This window comes from Dendrobates tinctorius, unplaced genomic scaffold (genome assembly GCF_039654945.1).
Source record: "Dendrobates tinctorius isolate UK_male_01 unplaced genomic scaffold, ASM3965494v1 ptg000119l, whole genome shotgun sequence".
Lineage (NCBI taxonomy): Eukaryota > Metazoa > Chordata > Amphibia > Anura > Dendrobatidae > Dendrobates > Dendrobates tinctorius.
Window position 1 is genome coordinate 1,846,421 of NW_027361787.1, and position 6,871 is coordinate 1,853,291.

The following is a 6,871-nucleotide window of genomic DNA, read 5'->3' on the forward strand; positions in this document are numbered from 1 at the left end:
ATGGTACCGCTGAAAACGTCATCTTGTCCTGCAAAAAACGAGCCACAACACAGCATCATCAGCAAAAAAATGAAAAAGTTATAGCTCACAGAATAAAGTGATGCAAAAATAATTATTTTTTATATAATAAAGACATAAATGAGGTATCGCTGTAACCGTACTGACCCGAAGAATAAAGCCGCCTTTCAATTTTACCGCATGCAGAATGGTGTAAACGCACCCCCAAAAGAAATTCTTGAAATGCTGGTTTTTGTTCATTCTGCGTCCCAAAAATCGGAATAAAAAGCGATCAAAAATGTCACGTGCCTGTAAATGGTTCCAATAAAAATGTCAACTCGTCCCACAAAAAATAAGACCTCACATGACTCGGTGGGTCAAAATATGGAAAATTATAGCTCTCAAAATCTGGTAATGCAAAAACTATTTTTACAATAAAAAGCGTCTTTTAGCGTGTGACAGCTTCCAAACATAAAAACCGCCATAAATAGTAAATCAAACCCCTGTTATCACCCCCTTAGTTAGGGAAGAATAATAAAATAAAAAAAATGTATTTATTTCCATTTTCCCATTAGGGCTAGGGTTTGGGTTAGGGGTGTGTTGGGGTTAAGGTTGGAGTTAGAATTGGGGGTTTCCACTGTTTGGGCACTACAGGTGCTCTCCAAACGCAACATGACGTCTGATCTCAATTCCAGTCAATTCTGCGTTGAAAAAGTCAAACAGTGCTCCTTCCCTTCCAAGCTCTGCCATGCGCCCAAACAGTGTTTTACCCCCACATATGGGGTAGCAGCCTACTCAGGACAAATTGCAAAACAACTTTTGGGGTCCAATTTCTCCTGTTACCTTTGGGAAAATAAAAAAATTGGGGACTAAAAGATCATGTTTGTGGAAAAAATATGATTTTTTTATTTTCACGCCCGGGCGTTATAAACTTCTGTGAAGCACTGGGGGGTTCAAAGTGCTCACGACACATCAAGGTAAGTTCCGTGGGGGGTCTAGTTTTCAAAATGGTGTCATTTGTGGGGGGTTTCCACTGTTTAGGCACATCAGTGGCTTTCCAAACGCGGCATGGCGTCCAATCCCAATTCCAGCCAAAAAAGTCAAATGGCGCCGTTTCCCTTCCGAGCTCTGCCATGCGCCCAAATAGTGGTTTACCCCCACATGTGGGGTATCAGCGTACTCAGGACAAATTGCACAATAACTTTTAGGGTCCTGTTACCCTTGGGAAAAAAAACTGGGGGTGAAAAGATCATTTTTATGGAAAAAGTATGATTTTTTAATTGTACGGCTGTACGTTATAAACTTCTGTGAAGCCCTTGTGGGTTCAAAGTTCTCACCACATATCTAGATAAGTTCCTTGGGGGGTCTAGTTTCCAAAATCGGGTCACTTGTGGGGTTTCCACTGTTTGGGTACATCAGGGGCTCTCCAAACGTGACAAGGCGTCCGATCTGAATTCTAGCCAATTTTGCATTGAAAAAGTCAAATGACGCTCCTTCCCTTCTGAGCTCTGCCATGCGTCGAAACAGTGGTTTCCCACCACATATCAGGTATCAGCCTACTCAGGACAAATTGAACAATATCTTTTGCAGTCCAATTTCTCCTGGTACCCTTGGTAAAATAAAAAAATTGGACCTGAAGTATTTTTTTTGTGAAAAAAAGTTAAATGTTCATTTTTTTTAAACATTCAAAAAATTCCTGTGAAGCACCTGAAGGGTTAATAAATTTCTTGAATATGGTTTTGAGCACCTTGAGGGGTGCAGTTTTTAGAATGGTGTCACTTTTGGGTATTTTCTATACTATCATATATATATATATATATATATATATATATATATATATGAGAGAGAGAGAGCCCTTAAAGTGACTTCAAATGTGATGTGGTCCCTAAAAATAAAATGGTGTTTCAAAAATAAGAAATCGCTGGTCAAATTTTAACCCTTATAACTTCCTAACAAAAAAAAATTTTGGTTCCAAAATTGTGCTGATTTAAAGTAAACATGTGGTAAATGCTACTTAAGTTTTTTGTGTGGCATATCTCTGTGATTTAAGGGCATAAAAATTCAAAGTTGGAAAATTGCAAAATTTTCAAAATTTTCACCAAATTTTCATTTTTTTCACAAATAAACGCAAGTTATTTGAATTAAATTTTACCACTAACATGAAGTACAATATGTCACGAGAAAACAATGTCAGAATCACCGAGATCCATGGAAGTGTTTCAGAGTTATTACCTCATAAAAGGACAGTGGTCAGAATTGTAAAAATTGGCCCGGGCATTAACGTGCAAACCACCCTTGGGGCTTAAGGGGTTAATTATTTACCAAGACTATGACAGTTCACAGTCTAATAAAAAACCTTGTTGGATGAACCAGTAGTGTGTGGTGTTCAACTGTTTGTTCATTCTGCCTCCCAAATATCGAATAAAAAGGAACCAATCAATGTTATGTAGGCGAAAATAATACCAATTCTCATCTCACAAAAACAAGTCCCCACTCAGGTCCATCATCTGTCAGTGGAAAAACAGATAAGGCAGGTTACAGTTAGTGCCATAGTTAGGGTTAGTGTTGGGGCTAAAGTAAGGGTTTATTCTAAAGTTAGGGTTTATTCTAAAGTTAGGGTTAGGCAAAAGAATTAGACTTTTCTCTATTGTCTCCCAAATAATTTGGTCACATCAGAGTTTTGTATTTCCGGAAAAAAATATTAAAAAAAATAAAAATGGCCCGTCAGTGTTATAGTGCAGAGGAGACTTATCCACTTTCATGTTCTGACAGTGAAGAAAGTGCAGTGTCAGATGGCGATGTGGATTTCAAGGGCTTTAGTAGCAGCGACAGTGATAGCTCAGAAATGAGCAGTGATTCCGGTCCATCCTCACACACAAGGACCAGTACAACAAGAAGGACAAATAGCGCTTCTGGAGAAATGTCTCCAACTCAGGGAACAATGCCCAGTACTAGCGCTGTCCCTAGTGCTAGTGAATTGGCGCACACCAATGTCCAAGGGGCTTTGCCTCTTGATGTAGCATTTCCCAGATGGGAGGCTTCGGATTCGGCTAAACCATTCATCGCTCATTTTAATGCCATTCCTGGTCTAAATGTGGAGGTGGTGGAAAATTTTGGACCAATTATTTCAAAGAGGGCAAGGTTCAGAATAAAGCTCTATAATATGTGTGAGAGTTCAACCGGATACACATCAGCTTTTCATATTTATGAGGGGAAAGACAGCCAACTAAACCCACCAGGATGCCCTACTTATCTGGGGACATCTGGAAAAATCATTTGGGAACTGATAACTCCATTTTTACAAAAAGGCTACAATCTGTATGTTGACAACTACTACACCAGCATACCCCTATTTAAAAGTCTGGTTGTACATAACATAGGGGCTTATGGGACCATTTGCAAAAACCGTCAGGGGTTTCCACAATCAGTGGTCAAAAAAATTTCCGAAAGGGGCAGTCAGGGGTTTTACGCAATAGAGAGCTGCTTGCCCTTAAGTATAAGGATAAAAAAGATATTTTTATCCTGAGCTCGATCCACACAGATGCCACAAGAGCCACTGCAGACCAACAGGGATCCACTACTCCAAAACCTGTGTCTGTCATTGACTACCACAAATATATGGGGGTGTGGACCTTGCAGATCAGGTTCTACAGCCATACCAGGTATCAAGAAAATCATATATCTGGTATATAAAGTTAGTCATTTATTTGTTTCAGGTGGCCACATATAATTCTTTTGTGTTATACAAAAAAGGTCACTGAAACAGGGATTTTTGTGATAAACTCACCGTAAAATCCTTTTCTCCGAGATGCTCATTGGGGGACACGGGTACTGTGGGTGTATGCTACTGCCGCCTGGAGGCTGACACTAAGTGAAAAAAAGAGGTTAGCTCCTTCTCTGCCGTATACACCCTCGCCCGGATTGCGGGCGGAAACCAGTTTAGTGCAAAAGCAGTAGGACAACAACAAAAATCAGCCTTAATGCAGGTAACAATATGTTTAGAAAAGAACCACCCTAATATCATCGAAAATGCATATTAATTAAACAAGAGCTAACTGGCTATCAGGGTGGGTGCTGTGTCCCCCAATGAGCGTCTCGGAGAAAAGGATTTTACGGTGAGTTTATCACAAAAATCCCTGTTTCTCCCTCGCCTCATTGGGGGACACAGGTACTGTGGGACGTCCTAAAGCAGTTCCTGGGTGGGAAGTTGACTCACCGATCCAAGCTACATGCACCTCCTGTCTAAAAGGTGCGCCACCGCTGCTTGGAGAATCCTTCTACCTAGGCTCGCATCCACTGAAGCCTGAGTATGGGTATTGAAATGTTTGGCAAACGTGTGCAGGCTGGACCAGGTTGCTGCCTTGCAAATCTTTTCCATCGAAGCCTGGTGCTGAAGTGCCAAAGAGGCGCCCACTGCCCGAGTAGAGTGTGCTCTGATCCCTGCTGGAACCGGCGCACCCCTGATGCGGTAGGACTCCTGAATAGTCAAATGAATCCACCTCGCTATGGCCGATTTTGAGGCCACGAGTTCCTTCCTGCGCCCCTCGGGGAGCAAGAACTGAGTGTCTGTCTGCCTAAAGGGTGCCGTCCGTGACACGTACCTCCTGAGGACTCTTACCAGGTCCAACGTGTGAAGGGGCTTTTCCACTCGGTGTGCCGATGCTGGACAAAATTAAGGCAAGACAATATCCTCATTAATGTGAAACGAGGAAACGACCTTCGGTAGAAAGGGGGGAGCTGGTCTGAGAACCACCTTATCCCTGTGGAAAGTGAGAAACGGGGCTCGACAGGATAGGGCCGTCTGCTCTGAGACTCGCCTGATAGACGTTAACGCTACAAGGAATACCACCTTCCAGGAGAGGTATGACAAAGAAACATCCTGTAGCGTTTCAAATGGAGCTTCCTCCAGAATGCTTAGGACCAGGTTAAGGTCCCAGGCGTCCAGAGGCGCACTATAGGAAGGTACCAAGTGGGAGACCCCCTGGATGAAAGTCTTTACCTGCACATTTACAGCAATTCTGCACTGGAACAGGACGGATAAAGCTGATATCTGTCTCCTGAGGGAGCTCGGGGCCAACCCTGAGTCTAGGCCAGACTGGAGAAAGGCCAAGATGTTGGGAATAGAGAATCTCAGTGGAGAATAACTGCGGCCTCGACACCAAGAAAAGAAAACCTTCCAGGTTTGATGGCAAATTCGCGCCGAGGTAGGCTTCCGGGCGCTAACCATTGTAGCAAGCACCTCGCGCCCAAACCCCACCTGGGTCAGAATCCAAGATTCAACGGCCATGCCATCAAACACAGGGCCCCTGAGCTCGAGTGGAAGATCGGGCCCTGGGACAGTAGATCTGGGTGCTCTGGCAGTCGCCAAGGAATGTCGGCGAGCAGCTGCACTAGATCCGCGTACCAAGCTTGACGGGGCCAGTTTGGGGCCAGGAGAATCACTGGAACCCCTTCTGTTTTGATCTTTTTGAAGACTCTCGGAAGTAGTGGCAGCGGGGGAAATAGATATGAGAGGCAAAACGGGTTCCACGGCAGAACCAACACATCCAAAGTGACTGCCTGCGGGTCCCTGGACCGAGCGACAAACAGGGGCACCTTGGCATTCGCCCCTGAGGCCATCAGGTCCCTATCCGGTGTCCCCCACCATTGGAAAATCTGCTGGAAGATCTCAGGGTGTAGTGATCACTCCCCGGACGCAAGACACTGCTGGCTGAGGAAGTCTACTGCCCAGTTCTCCACGCCCGGGATGTGGACTGCCGATATCACCGAGTGGTTCCTCTTGGCCCAATGCAAAACGTGCCCTACTGTTGTGAGTTCATTTTCCCCTTCACTACTGAGGCCCGATGAACTCCCTCTTCTGGTAAAGAAAGGTAGTGAGCCTGATTGTCAAGCACCTGAGCCTAATGATGATGACTGGCTGAGTGGAGTGACTGACTGGATATAAGGCCGCCGACGCCCTTCTGCCCTGCGGGTGATTTCTCTGTGGGATCCTTGGAGACCAGTCTGAATTCCTGCTCTTCTAAAGCTAAGTTTTCGGCTCTGCCTTTTGCATTTGTGCCTTGACTTTGTTTTGCTTTGTTTTTCTGGATTTCTGCCATTCCCTGCTGGGGTGAGCTGAATTCCTTTAGCTCTGTCTTCAGAAAGTACCTTAGTGCTGATATAGCTTTTGAAGCCTAGCTGCTTCAGGGTCTTTTTCCATATCAGCCTGTTGGCTTATGTCTTTGATAGGGTTTTGGCAGATTGCAGACAGCAACCTTCCTTTCCTGTCCTGTTTAGTTAGTTTGGGCCCCATCGTTTGCTCAGCCTATCTTTCTGTCTGTGTGAGTGTTTTTTCATCTTGCTTCACCGTCATTATATGTTGGGGGCTGCCTTTTACTTTGTGGTCTGCTCTGGGGCAGTTTAGATTTCCTTTTCTGTCTTTAGGCTATTTAGCTCTCCGGCTGTGATCGAGGGGTCTAGGGCACCGTAGGAACCCCCCACAGCTACTGCTAGTTGTGTTGATAGGTTCAGGGGTCTGCAATCTGATAGTTGCCAACTTCTCAGGTTTCCTGGACGTAGCTTCTATTTTTGTGTCTTCCTCCTACGGTGACTCTTTCATAACACCCTACCTTGCGCATGGTTGCTCTGCTGCGGGTGCCCCCTTGATGATTTATGTAAGCCACCGCCGTGGCGTTGTCCGATTGAATCCGGACTTGGCGGCCTGCTAGAAGGTGACAAAAATGTTGCAGAGCCAGCCAGATCGCTCGTATCTGCAACAAATTGATCGGGAGGTGTGCCTCCTGCGGCGACCACCGTCCTTGGGTCGTGTGGTAGCGAGAAAACGCTCCCCAGCCGGGGAGGCTGGCGTCGGTTGTGACCACCAACCAATAGTCTG